Source organism: Aethalodelphis obliquidens, unplaced genomic scaffold (genome assembly GCF_003676395.1).
Source record: "Aethalodelphis obliquidens isolate GAN/ISIS:26980383/991018 unplaced genomic scaffold, ASM367639v1 scaffold7, whole genome shotgun sequence".
NCBI classification, from domain to species: Eukaryota; Metazoa; Chordata; class Mammalia; order Artiodactyla; family Delphinidae; genus Aethalodelphis; species Aethalodelphis obliquidens.
In genome coordinates this window covers 43,119,889-43,141,402 of record NW_020837951.1, presented here as the reverse complement: position 1 = coordinate 43,141,402, position 21,514 = coordinate 43,119,889, and the positions used below count along the sequence as shown (strand labels likewise).

Sequence of the window (21,514 nt, the reverse complement as noted above, 5' to 3'; positions counted from 1 at the left end):
AGAGCCTGTGCTCCGCAACGGGAGAGGCCACAGCAGGGAGAGGCCCGCGTACTGAATTAAAAAAATAAAATAAAAAAAAAATAAAGTAAAGCCGTCTGCTTTCCAAATTCCAAAAATTAACATACTCCCCCCCCCCACCTTACCATACTAACCAGTGCCCTTTGGTTTCTTTAGGACAAGGAAGGGTTAAAGGGTTGATTATGGATACACAGCTTTGAGTTGGGACCTTTCACACATTACGAATCACACTGAGTGGCCATTTACTTTACAGAGCAGTTTAAAGATTACGCAGTAGCCAAATTAACTTGTTCCACCCACCCTACTGGAGGAGAAAAAACCCAACACCCATAAAACTACTTCACTTGAGGCATGTGCCTGTAGACTCAACACTGAAGAATGACAAATGAAGTGTGGGGCTGGTCCACAGGAATTCCCAGCACATTCTCTGTTAGAGCTGGACTCCTGCCCCCGCCTCCCAAATTCATGTGTTGAAATCCTAACCTCCAGTACCTCAGAATGTGAGTGTACTTGGAGATAAGGTCTTTAAAGAGGCAATTAAGTTAAAATGAGGTCATTAGGGTGGGCCCTCATCTGATATGACAGGTGTCCTTATAGGAGGAGATTAGGACACAGGCATACACAGAAGGAAGGTCAAGTGAAGCCAGGGGTGCAGACAGCCATCTACGAGCCAAGGAAAGAGGCCTCAGAAGCAGCCAATCCTGCCGACACCTTGATCTCAGAATTTTATCCTCCAGAATTGTGACAAAAATGAATTTCTGTGATTTAAGCGACCCAGTCTGTGGTACTTTGTTATGGCAGCTCAAGCAAATGGATACAGTATCTGATCTCCTTCATCAGCACAATTTCAAGGAGGAGAATCTCGGCTCTGGGAGGAGTATATCAGGCCTTCCGTTCTTCCTTTCTACTAGAAAGCCCTTCTACTGCTGCCTGACAGATCTAGCGGGAAGGAGAGAAGCCCAAATCAGGTCCCTCGCGGCTGAAAGAAGCCGTCACCTGTATTTACACATGCCCCACTGTACAGCATAATCACATTCTATGAAGCCAATTTATGAGACTTGATTAATTTCGTACTCTCCTCAGGGATATAGTCAGTAATCGTACAGCTATGCCAACTTCACAGGGAGAGCTGATTCTTTTAACTATTTCTTTTACATTGGTCTGTCTTCATTGTATAAATGTAGACAGCTATTTAGGGAAAAAATGTGCTTATGCTTTTAAATAATTGCTGTTCACAGAATTATGGCATTATATGGGATTCCAAGACTCTGGTGTATGACTCACATTTTCTAGTTACCAGGTCCCTGCTGGTAAATAAAAGTTAGTATTGGGAAATAAAATGAACAGCCTAAGACCGGCCACCTACGACCAAGCAAATTAGAAACAAGCCTTGAGTCTGTAACTGTTAAGTGCATGAAAATTTTGGTTAGAAGTTTCTTCTCGTAAATTCAGTTTCAGTTGTATCAAGAACATGATTCAGTTATATCAAGAACATGACCTGTGATCATCCCTGAACTTAGTCTAATCAACAAAGAAAACTTCCCCACAGCTAGCCCAGGAATGGGGCTTTACTCCATCCCAAGCTTGCTTTCTTTCAGTTATCAGTACCTTTCCAGAGATCAATAATCTCTAGCTATCCTCTCATCTCCATTGTACCCGCCCTCCTAACCGATCTTGTGCACAACTGCTCTCCTGAGATCACATTATGTTGGCTTTACTCCTGTTTTGTTTTAGAAAGAGCTATTTCTAGAACTTCCAACTTCATCAACCCTTTCCTGGGTGTTTCTGGGAGTTGGGCATAGAAAAACGTAATTGCTTAAGTGGCAACATTTTTATTCTCTTGCTTCATGGGCAATGGTAGCTTTATGAATGGGGTTTCCGTATTGGAGTTGGACAACAGTAAATCCTGTTTTTGAGGGCACTATAGGAAGCCTATGTTCCTTTCTGAATTTTTGGATTGGAGGGACTTTGAAAGATCTGTCTCCAGGCAAAACTACCCCTAAACAATTCTGATTATCCCCCCTAGGGTTTCCAAACCAGTTTCCCATAAGCCTTGATAGATGTAGATTCTCTGGTACTCACTGTTTGTTTCCCAAGTTAGTATTCTTTCAGGTAGGAATTTAACAAACGGTTCAGTCCTAGAACCACGTGGCAAGTGTTAGTCTGGGGGAGGGTATATTACAAAGAGAATGGTTCAGACACACATTCTGCGTGTGTCTGAGAATTTAAAATCTAGGAGAATACAGAGGAAAAGACATACAAGTTCACACAAAACTGTGGGGTAAAACCCATGAGTGATAATCATGGAGTTTCAGAGATAGGAGTAGTTCCTCCACATGTGGGCAGAGTGGATAAACTTGGAAGTCTCCAGACAACAGGTAGCAGTTTTGGGGCTGGATCTTGTGGATAGGCTGGGGAAGGAGTGAGGATAGATTACATCTGAGCTCCCCTGTTCCCCTTCTCCCTTCTTTGTCCCCAGCCCCCATGCCCACTATCAAGACTCATTCTGATTTCTACTCTATGAGTCAGAATCTTCTTGGCACTTGTCAGGGGCACCATTCGGCCTGATCCCTGCCCTCAAAGGGCCACTGCCTAGGAAGGAAGGGGATGACTGGAAGAAAAAGTCACCATCCTCTTTACATCCCACTCCATGAGGTCCACCTCAGTAGATCTAGAGGCTTGCAGCCCTGCGCTCTTGCTAACAATGGAAGTGTCGTCATAGAAACCATGGCCGGGCATTGGGACCGTGACCTGGTGCTGACTAATCAGATGTGGATTTAGCTTTCTGAAAGTGCTCCTGCCACAGCTGAGTCTATCTTGTTCAGATGAGAGAGCTTCATGCTTTTGTCACCTTGCTTATATTAACTTACATCGAGGGCAGCAAGGCTGCAGATTCTCAGTCACGAGGAATGAAACGATACCCCATCACAGGGCGTGCCAATTCTTCACTAGGCACCTCCTCAGAAGATTCTTATCTCCCTCAGCTTTCAAGCACTATGCCTTTCTTCCACATCTGCAGTTCTGTAATTGCCTCTCTTCTTTCCATCCTAGCAGGGTCAGTCCATTCTATTTCAGGTGGACTACCCCCTCTCCTCTTGCCTCCCATCTCTCCCACACCATCGCTAGTCTACTGCCAATCCAAACCCTCAACTCATAAAACACTGGCTTCCCACTGCCAACACATTTCCTAAAAATTTCTTTGACCCTCAGGGCTCTCCACCATTTAGATCAATCCACCACTAGCATCCCCCAATGCTCTACTTTTCAGACAACATGAGCTTCTAGTTTCCCAAGTCTTGTTGACAGTTCTCTTCCCTCTCTTGGTGTATATTCCCTTCTGCTGAAATATTCCTTCCCCCAACTATTGAATCCACCTCATCCATGAATCCTGTATTTACTTCTCTACAATAAAGGAGGAGCAAGGCTCTCCCAACTTGGAGGTCCCAGAGCCCCTCAGTTCCACCTCTTATGGAATTCACTTTACCCCGCCTTTTGCAAGCCATTTGTTTTGCCTTTGTATCACATGCAGTCTTTAGGGGTAGATAGCATCTTGTTCATAATAAATGCACAAGCTCTGAGAATACAGTCCAGTTCCATTTCCCCCAAATTTCTAAGGGTTGTAAAGGGATTAGGAAATGCTACCTTACCCTTAAAATAGAAGAGTAGTAGCGGGTTTTGTGTTTTTTTTTTTTTAAGCTCTGAGAAATGTAAATGCATGGGCCAGGTTTTGCTAAGGGCTTTTCAAAGGCCTGGGGTGAAAGGAAATAGCATGAGATCAAGAGCTGGCCACATGGGTTCTGATCCTGGCCCAGCTACTGACTGTGACCTTGAGTCAATCCCTCACTCTAACTGGAGCTCATTTGCTTGCTTATAAACTGAGGAAGTGAGTCAAAATGAATTCTACAATTTGTTTCGGCTTATCTTACCTTAGCAATCGAAACTCAGGATGCAAGAATAATACGGAGAATCACACAACTATCAAAACCCCAGGCAAATGGCTTAACAGAGCCTTCAAATGATCATGGTGTTCAGACAGGGGTATCCATTCCTGCCTCTTCTCCTGCAACCCTTTTGCACACCTATCCACCACTACCCCATGACTCCAGCCATTATTAATCCAGAAAAAAGCTGTACCCAAATGTTCTTTGTCAACTCTGATACAGACAGGATACCAGGGACAGAATGTCCTTCACTACTTTCCCCTCTGCCCCTTCTCATCCCTTCCCCTCTCCCCCAACTATCCTACTGACTAGAATGGATAAGGGATTGAGAACTCATCCCAAATTCACATACTACTCTAGCAGGAAGTTGATTTGAGTAAAGCCACTGTCTGCAAAATCTTGGCATGTCAAAGCAATTCCAGGCTAGCGAAGAAGAAAAAAACAAGCTTTTATTTGCTGTAGGTGAACTCAAGCTTTCCTGTCATAACCTATATCGAGTACCTGAACCTATGTGCAAACCCCGCACTGTCTTCTAGCTTGCTAGAACGTATGAAGTCTAAAGGTCAAAAAAGTATCATGATCCTTTATTTAATAAGAGATAAATCCTTCCCTGAGTACAAAGACATTCGAGAATGAAAAACCAAATGGAAATTCACTGGAAAGTACCAAAGAGAGCCCTAACCATTGGGAAGAAGTTAATTTGACTTCTTGTTAATAGGAAGGAGAATCTGGCTCATTACCCTTAAGCACCTATGAAGCTTTAGATCTTATTTAGGATGTAAAGGGTAACTTTGCATTACAAAGCGAAATCTCCTGGGGATGTTCAGGTGCTGCTGACTGTGCATGACAACAGCCAGTCTTATTTGTCTTTGAGTTGCAGAGCAAGGTCTGAGCCATTTTAAAGTACAGAGCTTTCACTAGCCTGCATAAGTATAATTTATTGATAGAGATACTCCCGGAAAGGCACTTTTTTTCTCTCAGATAATCTGTCTCTTTAAATTAACAGAAAGATCATGGATCACTTTTTTTTTAATTACCAGGAAGTTTCATCTAATAATTCCAGTTTTTACATTCTGTGAATATTACCAATTATGATTTTAAGAAAACTTTCATCAAATGAACATTTTGAAGTGGGCTCATTCGGTGGTAGCTTCTATTTTTCTCTCTAGGAGGGGGTCGGGGGACCATCTGGTGGGAAATGAGCCCAGAAGCTGTGCTCGAATAGCAGTTTACATAAGATCCGCAGCACATTAACAGTTCCTATGAAAGAAGGGGGGCAGCTTATAGAGATGATGTCCCCCCTCCCCCTAAGTCACCATGACAGGTGATTTGCCATGACACTGATCTCAGGCAGAATCACACTTTAAATCACTCCTTCTAGATGGGAGTCTTGTTTTTTTTGGTTTCCACAGAGGAATTCCATAACCTATGTATTTCTTGTTTGAAATTAACCAGGTGATAATTTTTTTCTAGTTTCTCACATAACTTAGTTTCTCAGTAAAATACTGATATTCTCTAAGTAGCGTATCCTGTCTTGATTTTGAAAAAGCAATAGAAAACAACATAAGCCCATTTTTGAGGATGACCTATTTCTGCAGCTTGGAACTTAGGTAAGGTTTAAAGGTTACAAGATTCATCAGAAAAAAGAGAAATGTATGTTACTAGCTTCAATGACTATTAGCAATAACATAAAAAATAAAAATGCCACTGTACCAGGGCCACTCTGCTTGTCAAATAATCCAAATAGACATTTCAATACCCATCAGACGAGAGTCCTAAACGGTTTCCCAACTGTCATTTCTTTTGATTTTCTATCTCCATTTTCATCATAGACATAAAGGAATAAAAAATGTTTATAGCCGTGCAGAATCTGTTTAACTAATTACCCGGTCACCAAGGGAGGGGCAGGAGATAGCTTACAGGACCACAAGCCCTTCCAGTAAGAGGTGATACAGAGTGAAATGCAGCTGCCAGCTGTCACTTGCGAGGGGCTGGGCAGAGCTCTGCATCCTGTCACCCCCTTCCCTCTCCTCCTCCAACTTCCCAGCTGCAATAGCCCAGTCTGTGAAAGCAACACCCTCCATTGCGATCCGACCTCCCACAGCCCATCCTCCTAAAGCCGCACCGGGACCCACCTACCTTCTGAGGACAGAGCAGGCTGGAGAGTGAGAAGAATGCTTGGTTACTGCCCTCAGCATCCCCTGTCTGGAGCACTTAACTGGAAATACGGAGTCGCCTCCATTTTCTGGTCACGTGATCACGGGCACATCTAAATAAGGACGATCACCTGCCTCTCAGATCTCCCAGTGAGCCCATCACCACTGCTGCTCTGCTCCAGCTGGGGGATGGAGCTGGGGCTGTGAAGAGTTTCTTTTGGGAATATAAAATACTCTTTCACGCAGGTTGTGGAGTCAGAAATGCCCCTTGATTTTTGTGTCTGCTCAGGAAAACTGCTGTCAGTCCTGTTCCTGAGTGAGACTGGATGTGAATGGGCTCAAAGCACAGATTGGAAGGAATTTAGTTCCCCTGAAACCTCTTTTTAAAAAAAATCCTGCAGCTTCACGGCACACCCAGTGAGATGGTGGTGTAATTATTTTCATTTCACAGACGGTGGTTAAGACCATAATAAAAATGGACTATGGACGCATAGCAAGATAAATAAAGAAGGCCAGTTGGAGATTCTAGAGAAAGTTAGGATGTTTGCCCAAGATCCACACAGCTTTGACTATTGAGAAATAAAGCCATGTGACCAGTAAGCATTCAGGCTCTGGAGTCACAAGGCCTGAGTTTGAATCTAACTTCCGCTACTTATTAGCGAGTTTGGACCAGTTACTAAACTGCCTGGTACCTCAGACTGCTGACTCACAAACGGACAATACTAACAATGTTACTTTAAAGCAAGATAACTGAGAGATTTTAGAGAGACTGGGTTAAAATAACTCACCATAAAGGTTAGCTACTATTATTAATTCTAAAAATGCCAACAGAAATATTTGATGGAGTTAAGTCAAATGAAATGTGAATGAAAAGCTTACATACTAGAAAAGCGTACATTGGTTAGTTTGATCTTCAAAGGAAAAGAATACGTTATCAGACAAATCAAACAAAGACTTCTGATCATGATCAGGCAAAATGTCAATGTGAAAAGTAACTAACTACAGGCACCATCCTCAGAACTAGGTTGTTAGAAATCCCATATTATATGACCTTTTTCCTTTTTTGGCGGGGTAGTGGGTAGGTGGGTTGGGGAGGGCGCTATGGTAGAACAGGGGGATGTGGCAGTTTTCGGTAACCTCCGATTGAGCTAACTCCAAGAAAACAGGAAAGGGAATTACTCAGCAGAGAACCTGGCCGCGATAAATACTTAAGAAATGTTAGCTCCTATTCTTAAAATGAAGGGCACGCCTCGTCTTCTCCATGGCTGTGGGGCTGGTGAGGGGGCAGTGGGGAAGGCAGAAGAGGAAAAAGTGAATTTTTCTCTCTCTACTTAAACTAAAAGCCTACAAAATTCTTCCAAATTATAAGCAGTTATGAAAATAATTTCTCATGTGCTTTCTATCGTTCAGCAATGGAGAATTGGGGGTGGGGCCATTAGGGGGTTATGACTTTTTCAGGGTTCGGCAAAAACTTAGTACCGTTCCCGAAGCCAAGATGAACCAGAAATCGGCAGGGGAAAATAGATGGCGTCAGAGCTGGTTGTACCCTGGGTGTCCAGGGTGAAGGCTAAAAATGGTCTCTCCTTTGTGAAGTGTGGCTCATTAGGAGTTTCCCTCCTCAGGTGGAAAAAAGTAGCAGTTGGAGCTACAGAAATAGGAGTCACATGCTGTAGAACAGACACTGTAATTGAACCTACCCTTAGTATCTGCTTTAAAAGTCAACAGTTGAGAGAGAAAGTGATTTATTGTCATCAGGCCAATCATAGAATACCTTCAAAACATTTAAGTAGCACTTCATTAAATGGGGAATATGGGACATCTGTTAACACCAACGATACTTCCTCTTGTCTTACAGGATGTTCTCTCAGACATGTTTTGTCAAGGCAAAATAGCTCAGCTCAGTGTCAGCTGGGCACCTGAGGAAATATACTATCTTATTCATCCCACTGAAGCAGTTACAATTATTAAAAAAAAAAAAAAAAGAATTCCTATTTAAATGCAATAAGTAGCATTCTGATTATTACATGGACGAAAAGGGCATGGTAGATGTCAATCCAGGGGATTTTTATTCTGTGAGAGCCTAATACTTTCAAATGATCATTCAATGAATTGAAGTTTAAAAATAAAAAAAGTCTTTGAAGATTATGTATGGTCAAGTACTACTGGAGTTGATGATGTAACAGATGATTAAGTAAACAGAATAATTTTTTCTCTCTGGAGATTCAAACTGGTATAAAGCAATGGATAACAAAGGCAAAACAAAAAACAAAAGAACCAAAACAACTGAACAGGCACACCTGTTTTTCTCCATGAGGCTGAGTGAAGTGGGTAACAGCACTCTAAGCAAACTGAAAGGCTATAAGAATCTTGGAAGCACTATAATGAAGAAGAAATGTACCAGAACACTAAAAATAGATAACTATGGTCTCAAATTTCAAAAGAAGAGGAAAGATGGATTTTGCAACATTAGAAAAGATGCATATTCCTGTTATGAACTGAATGTTTGTGCCCTCCCCTCAATTCATCAGTTGAGCCTCTCCCTGTGTGATGGTTCATCAGTTGAGCCTCTCCCTGTGTGAGGTGGGGGGCTTTGGGAAGTAATTAGGATTAGGTGAGGTGAGGAGGGTGAGGCACTCATGAGTGGAATTAGTGCCCTTATAAAAAAAACCCAGAGAGCTCTCTCACTCTTTCTACTATTTGAGGATACAGTGAGAAGTTGGAAGTCTGAAACCTGGAAGAGGGCTCTAACCAGAACCCAACCATGCTGGCACCCTGATTTTGAATTTCCAACCTCCAGGACTTTGAGAAATAAATTTGTATTGTTTGTAAGCCACCCAGTCAATCTATGGTAATCTGTTATAGTAGCCTGAACTAAATCACTACCAAGCTAAATCTAGCACATCTCCCTCGGAAGAGGAAGAGTAAACACCAGTAATTATTTTTATTAAAAGCCAATTATGTTGGACGAACTTGACTTTCTTTTCCATTCCTTCAATCAGGTGTCTTTATGAGGTGCCTCAACATGTGGCAAGGGTTGCTCTAAGCACTAGGGGTACAGCAGTGAACAAGACAAACCAAATGTCTGCTTTCCTGGAGGGTCCATTCTCGTGTGTGGAGACACACACGACAAAATCAATTAAACAGATAAACAGATCTTTTCAGACAGAAAAAAAGAAAAAAAAGTGGTAGGAAGAAAATGAAGCAGGGCTGTGGGATGGAGCACAGTTCTCAGCCTTGGCACTGCTGGCCCTTGGGGCTGGATAATCCTGTGTCCCGCGGGGCGCTCTTGTGATTGTTGGATGTGTAGCAGCATTTGCGACCTCTACCCATAGATGGCAGTAGCATCACCTGAGTTGTGGCAATCAAAAATGTCTCCAGGTATTGCTAGACGTCCCCTAGGTGGGAGGGGCAAACAAGAATAACTAGTTCTTGAAACTAGTTATTGAAAACTAGAATAACTTGGTGGTACAGTTATTGCTACTGTAGATGGAGCAGTTATAGGAGGTCTCTCTGGGGAACCCCAAACCATGAGAATAAGCCAGCCATGTCAGGAGAGTTCTAGACAGAGAGTTACAGCTGGCACTAAATCACTAAATTGGAAGAGTCTGGCGGGCAAGACTGAGGGCTGGTAGAGAGAGTGGTCTTAGTGATCACAGACGTAAGCAGCAACTGGGGTACACAGGGCCTTAGAGACTATAGTTAAGAATAAGAATTTTATTGCAAAATAAATGAGAAGACATTGGAGGGTTTTAAAAAGATAGGTAGCAAAAGAAGGATATTCTCATCTGAAAGACTCACTCAAGCCAGTGAATGGAGAATGGACTGTAGGACCAGGTTGGCAGGATGGAGATAGGAGTCTGGTTGAAAGACCCACATGGGCTGCCCAGGGCAGGGCTGCCACATAAGGTTGGGTGGATTGTGTGTGTACTGGGTTGATGGTTTATAGATAGGAAACTGGGGCTCAGGTAAGTAGTTATACTCAGCTAGTTACATTATAATAAATTTGAGAAGGAGGCCACCTCCAATATGGTTAGATGAAAGATCCAGGTCTGACAAACAATTCCAGTCTCCAATTTCCCTCTTGCCCTGGAATTGGAAGTTAGCAGTAGGGAAATGTATCATGGCACTCCATGAACTTGTAGTTCAGTTATGGACATGTTGGCAGAAGTAAATGGCGATTGGTGCTCAGTGGCAAAAACAGGGACCTCTGAGATAAACAGAAAGAACACGAAACATACGAACAAGAAGAAAGCCAGTATAGCAATATTAATATCAGGGAGAAAAAAGAGATGAAAGCAAAATTTAATAAAGTAGAAAACAAGCAAACAAAAACAAAAGGAAAAGATTAACGAAAGCAAATCTAGTTATTAGAAAAGACTAATAATATGAACCCATCTCTAGAAAGATTGAACAAGGAAAAAAGAGAGACGATACAAATAGATATTAGGAATAAAAGAATTATATAACTAACTACAGATATAGTAGAGATTGAAAACTAGTAAGAGAATATGAACAATTTTATTCCAATACCTTTGAAAACTGATGAACAATTTTCTAGAAAAATATTAGATAGCAAAGTTGATGCAGAAAGAATTAGAAAACCTGAACAGACCAGTAATCATTAAGAAATCACATTACTAGTAAAATATCTATCCCCCAAATAAGGAATAGGCACAGACAATTCTATAAATATTACCTAATTCTCACGTATTAGAGAAACCCCTTGGCTTATACAAGTTATTCTGAAGAACAGAAGAAAAGGAAGACTCCCTAATTTGTTTTATGGTGTCAGTAACAACTTTGATTCCTAAACCAGACAAGAGCTTGTGTGATGAAGGAAAATCATAGGCCAGTGTCAATTAGGAAAATCTAAATTATTTCCCATGGTAGAGGGAAACTAAATACTGCACTAAAGTTTCTAAAATTCACCCATCTAAATGACTTCACCATCCCCCTTTCAATTTATATTTGACTTTAAGTTACAACTTCAGTATAAATGCTGTTTAAGGTAGTCTGGGATATAAAGATGTATAAGCCTCAAGTGGCTTACATCCAGATAGGTTAAGAGAGTCTCTAGTAAATATAACATGAGGCAGAATGTGAGGACGGCCACAAAAAGGTTCAAAGTACAATGAGATTCAGGAGATGGAGGGATTCCTTCTGTTTGATAAGACTGGAGAATGTTTTAGGAAGGAAGAGACATTTGGTCTGGGTCTTAAATGAAGAGTGGAATTTCAATATGCAGGAAACAAGATGGAGGAGCAAGGAATTAAAAGAGGTGCCAAGGGCCTCCCCTGGTGGCGCAGTGGTTGAGAGTCCGCCTGCCGATGCAGGGGACACGGGTTCGTGCCCCGGTCCGGGAGGATCCTACATGCCGCAGAGCGGCTGGGCCCGTGAGCCATGGCCGCTGAGCCTGCGCGTCCGGAGCCTGTGCTCCGCAACGGGAGAGGCCACAACAGTGAGAGGTCCGTGTACCGCAAAAAAAAAAAAAAAAAAAAAAAAAGGTGCCAAGATAAGAGCAAAGAGGCAAGAAAAAAAAAGTCTCTTCAGGGCAAACGTGAACATTTCTATGACGAGGATATATGTGCTTATTTATACTTCCACTTTAAGACAAAGCTAGTAGATATATAAAAACCCACCACCACCATATGACTTAAAAATAGCTGGGAAAAAAAAAAGAGTGACAGGATCACAACACGAAATTAAGACTTAGAGTAATACAATAAAATACATATTCCAGAATTCTATACATTTGATACTAGTAAGTGATAAACTTGGCTGTGAAACATAAACTTCCAAGGAGTCAACTCAAAGGGATAAACATGATCAATTACATAAATGTTATTAAATAAAGTCACATTATTTAACTAATGGTCAAGATGGAGATTGGATTGGATTTGCTCATGAGAGCACAGATATTCTGATTAGAAAATCATGGTCTCAGAAATATCCTTGGCATAGAGATGAGTTTCACTGGGCTGACCTAACGTTTTCCATCAAGATAAGCCAATGACCTACAACAAAAACAAAACAGAATAAAGAAACTGTGTGGGATCCTCTGCAACTTGGTACAGGTACATAGTTCTTTGCTGCCTGGGCTTAATCCAGGGCACATTTTGGAACATGTGAAGGACCGTGCATTACATATTTTTCACTCAATCTACCATAAATTCTGATTCTCAGTTGATCAACATTTCAGATAGTTTAAGGGGATGAATTAAAAATTTTACTCCCTGGAAGTTGGACAGCGCATGTAAATCAGTGGAGTTAGAACACACCCTCACACCATGCACAAAAATAAACTCAAAATGGCTTAAGAACTTAAAAATAAGACATGACACCATAAAACTCCTAGAGGAGAACATAGCAAAACGTTCGCTGACATAAATCGTACCAGTGTTTTCTTAGGTCAGTCTCCCAAGGCAATAGAAATAAAAACAAAAATAAACAAATGGGACCTAACCAAACTTATAAGCTTTTGCACAGCAAAGGAAACCATAGACAAAATTGAAAGACAACCTACAGACTGGGAGAAAATATTTGCAAATGATATGCCTGACAAGGGCTTAACTTCCAAAATATACAAACAACTCATACAACTCAATAACAAAAAAAACAAACAACCCAATCAGAAAATGGACAGAAGGCCTAAATAGATATTTCTCCAAAGACATACAGATGGTCAACAGGCACATGAAAAGATGCTCCACATCGCTAATTATCAGAGAAATGCAAATCAAAACTACAATGAGGTACCACCTCACACCAGTCAAAATGGCCATCATTAAAAAGTCTACAAATAACAAATGCCGTAGAGGGTGTGGAGAAGAGGGAACCCTCCTACACTGTTGGTGGGAATGTAAGTTGGTGCAGCCACTGTGGAAAACAGTACAGAGGTTCCTCAGAAAACTAAAAATAGAGTTACTGTATGATCCAGCAGTACCATTCCTGAGCACGTATCTGGACAAAACTGTAATTCGAAAAGATACATGCACCCCTATGTTCATAGCAGCATTATTCACAATAGCCAAGACATGGAAACAACCTAAATGTCCATCGACAAATGAATGGATAAAGAAGATGTGGTACATATGTACAATGGAAGACTACTCAGCCATAAAAAGCAATGAAATAATGCTATTTACAGCAACATGGATGGACCTAGAGATTATCGTACTAAGTGAAATAAGTCAGAAAGAGAAAGACAAATACCATGTGATATCACTTATATGTGGAATCTAAAACATGACACAAATGAACTTATCTATGAAACAGAAATGGACTCACAGATATAGAGAACAGACTTGCGGTTGCCAAGGGGGAGAGAGGGTGTGGGAGGGATCGATTTGGCGTTTGGGATTAGCAGATACAAACTATTATATAGAGAATGAATGAACAAGGCCCTACTGTATAGCACAGGGAACTATATTCAATATCCTGTGATAAACCATAATAGAAAAGAATATTTTTTAAAAAGAGCATGTATATATATATATATATATATATATATGTATAACTGAATCACTTTGCTGTTCAGCAGAAATTAACATTGTAAATCAATTATACTTCAATAAAATAAATTAAAAACAAATTTACTCCCCAGCCATTACCTAGAACCAAACTCTCTTATGTTGACAATTTTAAAAAGCCACATCCTTTAACCAACAGTTAAAATGGAGGGAAGGTGACATTCTAATTTCCTCCATTGGTATAGCTTGGATTTCTACAAAGGGTGACCCAATCCTAGATTGCGTTTTTGACAGCCTTTGTCCTAAAGGAACTCTCATATGTATCTTGAAAACAGATTGGAGATCCTCCAATGCACTGGAGGAGTACTTAACTAATCCTGTATGTTTATATAACTCAGTCCACTTTTCAGAACCTGAGCTTCCATCACTCTCCAATTAAGCCAGCTGTGCTGCCTAACTTCTGTTGGCTTCCGCAGGTCTACTATCCTACTTTTTCCATGTTGCTCTCCTCCCTGGGAGGCTCCCTCATCTCACCCTCTAAATTCCCCTTCATTTTAACCAATGAGGGCCCCTGGCGGGAGATCAGAGGAGGAAGGAAGGAGGTTTCCTTCCTGTGGGAAGGTCTCAGGCTGGCTATGTCCCTCAACAGTTGGTCACAGCTCCTTGTAGGATGGCCCTTTCTACCCAAAATTCTCATTCTGGGTTCTAGGAATCACCACCTCCCCTCACCCCGAGGCCTAGGAATAACAGCTGTTCTGTTACTGTTCCTGGGTTATCACACTATTCCTTGTGAGTTCCTCCCAAGTTGCCACCATCTTTGTAAACACTCCCTTTATTAAATATTTCTCCAATTACCCTTATTCGAATGTGTCAGCTCTTTCCTGCTGGGTCCCTGGTACGCTAGTACATCTTGCTTTCAAAAGCCATGACTTCTTATCTTCCTCAAATGCCATCAGTTTTCATAAAGGTCTTTTTTTTCTCACATCAGTTTTGACATTTTGCTATTCCAGCTGGAGAAGTACCTTGGATTTTTCCTCAAGCTAGAAGCCAACACAGTACAAAAGGGCTCCCCTGTGGGTGTTCCTCCTACAAGACAGCTGAGTTGTACCACCGCGTCTCGGCACTCCTGGCTTTTTCTCACTATAAAATTCCTCACCGCAAACAAGCACCATATCTATAGATATGCAGAAAACTTAAATGTACATTGAGAGGCCTGATTCCCTCGCCTGCCTCTGGCCTCTAGCCACTGGAGCTGGTCCCACACATCACAGATGGAGAGCAGCTTACTGACGCAGCAGTAGCCGTCATGGACTTGCTGAGGTGGGAAATGCGTCATGGACTTGCTGAGGTGGGAAATGCGTGTTCAAGAGGGAAAAAGAATTCAGTAGGTCACATGACAGTATGAAAAGTCAGAGGTGAGTTCTGACTCAGTTATTCTCAAAATCTCTCTTTGGGAAACTTTAGCTATTAAACTTGAGGTACTTTTCCATGGGACAATGGGAGAATAGGAATAAACACATCAACCTACAGAAGTTCCAAAAAATTATCTAATTGGCAAGCACTGGGCTAGAAGAGAGAAGACTTCAGTTCAAGTCCCAACTTTACCACGATCTCATTTCTGGATGATATTAAACAGCTCACTTATTGAGTCAGTTTGTTCACCTATGAGATTGGCATAATAAAACTTGCCATGTCTATCTCAAATGGAAATTGGATGGACCCAAGAACATAACATATTAGTCTATCTACCAGCACTTACTGGAAGCCTGCTCTGGGAAGGGCTGGCCAGAGGTGCAGAGGCGGCTGGGGTGGGAGTGGGATGGGAGTGGGGAGAGACACCAAAATAGGCTCTTTTGGGGAAAAAAAAAAAAAAAGATTTAAGTCCTGAATTCAAGTAACAATTTAAAGGACTTTTGATGATACTTAATTATCAGCACATAGTCACCAAATAAAATGCACCAGATGATAAAAATATAATTACAAAAGTAAATGAACGCAGAGTCAGTGCCAAGTTTGGTCTTCCAGGTTTGGTTCAGGGCAAAGCCAGAAAACAGTGAATAAACAAGGGAACACTGTCGTTTACAGAGTATCGGTTTACCTTGGAGAAAGGGCAAACGTTTGGAACTGGGATAGAGCCCATTCAAACAGCAAGACCGAGGGGGGGGGGGTAGTGTGTGCTCAAAGAGTGTGATTCTTCTGACAGCCCAAACATATCATTACCCGGCCTCGAGAGAAGGAGTCAAAAGATTATCCCTTCACCCGTTTTTCATTTCCGGCATTCACATGGGTGTAAGACCCAACGTACTAACTCCTCAGCCGAAAGTCATAGACAGAAAAAGCTGATTGCAGAAGGTCTCATGAAAACACATAAAAGCATCTTCTAGTGGTGTCACTCGCAGGGAGAAAGACAAATTCTTTTCCACAGTCTTGTCAGACAGACAAAAAAAGCCCAAAGTTACTAATTTTAAAAGAACAAAAGAATGCACAGAGATCACCGTGAGAAGCAGGTCACGGGGAATATGAAATCTATTGTGTTTCAATGTCATTTTTATTTTAGGGAGTACCAGATAACTCACCTCGCAGAAGTAGGAGACAATGGGGTTGACATATACACACCACTATATATAAAATAGATAACTAATAAGGACCTACTGTATAGCACAAGGAACTCTACTCCATACCCTGTAATGGCCTATACGGGAAAAGAGTCTGAAAAAGAGTGGATATATGTATAACTGACTCACTTTGCTGTACACCTGAAACTGACACAACATTGTAAACCAACTGTACTCCAATAAAAATTTTTTAAAAAGATATAGCTCCATAAGTATAAGGATTAGGTTACCTCTAAATACTCTGTTTCAAACGTACATGTGACAAGAGCTCCCCCTCCTTTCCATCCCTCTCCCTCCTTCCTCCCCCACTGCCCTCTGCTGCATGTATCTACAAAGGTTGGACAAGTATTGTCAATTTTCTTAGTCCTCTTGGAAATTATTTACTTCCATCACCCTGTACAGCTATATCCTTGCCCCACACCTACAGAAAGCCAATATATTTGTATAGCAATGTATTTATACAATTCCGATGGTGAGTTTACAAACGTTAATGGTTCCATGCTCTCTTATCATGTAGTTCAGGCTTCTGCATATAACCTCTGATAATGTTATGTGGCAACTTGGCTAGGCTACGATGCCCAGTTATTTGGTTAAACACCAGTCTAGATGTTGCTGTGAAAGTATTTTTTAGATGTGATTAACACCGAAATCAGAAGACTTTGAGAAAAGCAGATTACCCTCTGGAATGTGGGTGGGCCTCGTCCAATCAGTTGAAGGCCTTAAGAGCAAAGTCTGAAAGTTTCCTGAAAAGAAAGGAACTCTCCTCAAACCTGCAACACAGAGACTCTGCCTAAGTTTCCAGCCTGCTGTCCTGCAGAATTCTGACTCAAAACTGCAACAACTCTTGCCTGAGTTTCTAGCCTGCTGGCCTGTCCTACAGAATTCAGACTTGCCAGCCTCAAACTGTGTGAGCCAATTCCAATTCCTGACAGGAATTTCCCCTCCCTCCCTCCCTTTTCTCTCTCTCAGACATACATATTTCTCCTATTGGTTCTGTTTCTCTGGAGAACACTGACTAAAACACAATGACCCTTTCTTCACATGACAGTCTTGCAACCATGCCTTCCTTAAAGTAAATACATACACAGTTCTTTGTTTTAAGAAAAGTCTGTGTGCTGCAGATGACTCTGTAGATGTTCTCTGTGGCCACACAGGAAAGATCAGGCATATGCATCACTGTATGGGGTATTGGCGCGCAATCCTTAGCTGGCGGGTCTACAGCTGGAGGATGACCAAGCTGTTGGCAAAAGCCTCTGGGAAGATTGATCCTAGGGAACTAGAACACAGTGCTGAAGATCTCACAGGAGATTGTTTATCTCCAGCACTCATAACAAGTTTTGTTAACAAGAGACAGTAGGTGAGGTACGATGAGAAAAGATGTCTTTCTAATGCTCCCTCAGATTTTGAGAATATGGCTTACTGCTCTCCAAAACAGTGTGGGAGCTGAGAGGAGGTGTGGCTGGCTGATGTGAGGGCAAGAAGCCAATTTGTAGATGGTGTGTCATCTTGCATACACTATCAGCCTACTTTCATTTTTGAAGACCAGGTTTTAATTTTTTTTTTTTCAGGACAGTCTGGATTTTGGTCCTACGATGAGATTATGCATCAGAAGATGTCTCCAGGTTTTTGGCCTGGAGAATATGGCTATCTTATTATCATAATGCTTCTGTGATCGCCTTCCTGTCTCCAGGATTTTCTTTATGTTACTCTCCTCAGTTAACTTGGCAGGCCTCTCACCCCCTTTCTCCACCTTTCCAGACTATGAGCTTCCTTTAATGCCTATCTCAAATCGCAGTTCTCAGGACCGCAGTATGACTTTTGTGGACCTTAGTCACTTTTGCCTTCACGGGCTCCTCCTCTCACTCAAAACAGAACAGAACAAAAACCTAAAAATTTGCTTCACATCTGCATTGGTAGAAAGAAATGTAATCCACACCGGAATATAATCCACATAGGAATATAATCACTTTTTCTTTTAATTTTGAAAGAAATTCAAAGCTTCTCATGGGCCTTTTAAAATATCGTGGGCCCTGGGCACTCTGCCTCCTGATGCTGCTGGATGATAAGTCATCCTCGTTCCTCCTCCATAAAAGTATCCTATACAGATGCCTCTCTCTTAACTTATTAACATAGAGAGGCACAAATTCAAATCCCAGCTTCTTCACTTTCTAACTATAAACCAGAGCAAGTGATTCAAACTTTCTGGACATCAGTTTCCTCTCTTGTGTAATTCTTACCTCATACAGTTGCCATGGTAACGTGAGGCCCTGCATATAGAATGCTTAGTACCTGGTCCAGAGCAAATGTCCATTAACTGGTAGCTATTTATATTTAACCTGACATTGGTCATCCACTATCTTGATTTGACCATCATACTGTTATCTACCTGTTCACTTATGTTTAACTCCTGTATTAAACTAAACTCCTAGAGGGATGGGACTAAGTTTTAGACCAGTGGTTCTCAAACTACTGTGCATCAGAATCCCCTGGAGGAAGTGTTGAAACAGATGGCTGGGTCCCACCCTGAGTTCCTGATTCGGGAGGTGTGGGGTGGCGCAGGTAATACGCCTTTCTAGCAAGTATCCAGGTGATGATGAGGCCTGCTGGTTTTAGGGCCCCATTTAGAAAACTACTGTTTTAGATAACTCTGCACCCTCCCAAAATCTAGCACAGAGAAAAGCTTTCAAATACTTCAGAGTAAATTATTTAGGCAAAAGGTAACACAAAATCCAGCGGGAAAATCTGTCCCCTCCCCCAACTGTGAGAAGATTTCCATTACTTCAGGGGCTGGGCAGACAGAGATGAGCAAAGAAATCTCATTAAAAGAAAAGGGGCAGGCTTCCCTGGTGGCGCAGTGGTTGAGAATCTGCCTGCTGATGCAGGGGACACGGGTTCGAGCCCTGGTTTGGGAGGATCCCATATGCCGTGGAGCAACTAGGCCCGTGAGCCACAACTACTGAGCCTGCGCGTCTGGAGCCTGTGCTCCGCAACAAGAGAGGCCCACACACGGCAATGACGAGTGGCCCCCGCTTGCCACAACTAGAGAAAGCCCTCGCACAGAAACGAAGACCCAACACAGCAAAACTAAATTACTAAACTCCTACCCCCAGCGTCTTCTTTAAAAAAAAAAAAGAAAAGAAAAGGGGCTAGTGGCACAATTGAACACTGTCATCTGTTGGGTTTCAGGGGCATGTGCAAAACGCAGACAAGAAGCCAAATAACAGCTCAGCCAACTCGAGGCTGCCTGTGTTCTGAGCTCAATCTATAACAGTGCCAGCAGGGCTGCTGGGATCCATCTGCTACTCTCTTTTTGATAACAGATCTGAGGTCCCTCTGGAAGGAAATAGCTTGACAGGAAGAAAGAAAGATTAGGCCAACTGAAAATGTCTGGATTCATGAAGCTGCACTTGAATGTGGCACAGCTTTTAACTCTTTACGGCACTTTGCTAAACGTCAATATACCCCTGCTATTCTTTCTGATTTCTCTGTCCCTTTCATGGAGACATGTGAATGCCAAAGCCCTCCTGGACACTTTCTATTTATACATAAATTAAGGTCGCAGGATTCAATAATGAAGGAAGCCTTGAGATCCTCCAGCCCAACGCACCGATTTTATGGACGAGGAAACTTAAGCCTAGGGTTAATCCTAAAATACGTAACTGGTAGTGGTAGAGCCAGGCTGGAATCCAGCTGCCTTGATTTGCAGTGGGTATGTAGTGTGTATAGTCCTTTATGCTCCTAAAATGAGTAGGAAAATGATATCCTAAATGTCCATCAACAGACGAATGGATAAAGAAGATGTGGTACATATAAACGATGGAATATTACTCAGCCATTAAAAAGAATGAAACAATACCGTTTGCAGCAACATGAACGGAATTAGGGATTACCATACTAAGTGAGGTAAGTCAGAGAGACAAATATCACATGATATCACTTGTATGTGAAATCTAAAAAAAATGATACAAATGAACTTATTTACAAAACAGAAACAGACTCACAGACTTCAGAAACAAACTTACAGTTACCAAAGGGGAAATGTCGAGGCGGGGAGGGGATAAATTAGGAGTTTTGGATTAACACATGCACACTACTATATATGAGATAGATAATCAACAAGGTCCTACTGTATAGCACAGGGAACTCTACTCAGTATTCTGTAATTACCAATATGGGGAAAGAATCTGAAAAAGAATGGATATATGAATAAATGAATCACTTTGCTGTACACCTGAAACTAACACAACATTGTAAATCAACTCTACTCCAGGATAAAATAAAAATTAAATTTAAAAAAAGAGTAGGAGGGCTTCCCTGGTGGTGCAGTGGTTGAGAGTCCGCCTGCCGATGCAGGGGACATAGGTTCGTGCCCCGGTCCGGGAAGATCCCACATGCCGCGGAGCGGCTGTGCCCGTGAGCCATGGCCGCTGAGCCTGCGCGTCTGGAGCCTGTGCTCTGCAACGGGAGAGGCCACAACAGTGAGAGGCCCACGTAACGCAAAAAAAAAAAAAAAAAACAAAAACAACAACAACAACAAAAAAAAACCGGAAAAAAAAGAGTAGGAAAAAGATATCTTTTCTCCACTATATTTTTTTTTTTTTGCGGTACACAGGCCTCTCACTGTTGTGGCCTCTCCCGTTACGGAGCACAGGCTGCGGACGTGCAGGCTCAGTGGCCATGGCTCACGGGCCCAGCCGCTCCACGGCATGTGGGATCCTCCTGGACCGGGGCACGAACCCGCGTCCCCTGCATCGGCAGGCGGACTCTCAACCACTGCGCCACCAGGGAAGCCCCTCCACTACATTTTAAGGAGGAAACATGATTTTCTCCTTTACTTAGGTTACTTTTCACAACATGCCCTTTTGTCCCTGGAAGCAGAAGGGCTTTATCAGAGCAACCGAAGAGAAATGAACCACCATAAACAGTTTTAGCAGGACCTGGAAACTTGAGGGCAGAGACAATGTCCATTGGTTACCCAGAAACTTGGCCAGAGCAGATTCTCAAAAACCGAATGGTGAACGAACGAATGAATGAATTTCTGGTTTGACGGTTATTTGCCAATTTTTCAGTCAATTAAGGAATGAATGTTTCACATTAAGGTTTAAGCCTGCTGTGGATTCTCCTCGTTCTTTATTAGTAAGTTAGATGCTTACATGAAACCACAATCACCTTTTCCGTACGATAGGCAGTGTGTCTGCTGGAAAAGTACAGGCTTTGGAGGTGGAAACTTTTGAATCCCAGAGTGTTCACTCTGTTTACTTAATTCTAGGCAAGTTACAGAAACTTTCTGAGCCTCAACTCCCCTCCCCCAACCA

The 21,514-nt window shown here is 42.1% G+C and overlaps 1 protein-coding gene across 5 annotated transcripts in view; it reads right to left on the bottom strand.

Annotated features, from left to right (window-relative positions):
* PRUNE2 (prune homolog 2 with BCH domain) overlaps positions 1 to 21,514 on the bottom strand; it is a 272,472-nt gene that overhangs the window by 67,901 nt on the left and 183,057 nt on the right. The gene's annotated exons all lie outside the window — the stretch shown is intronic.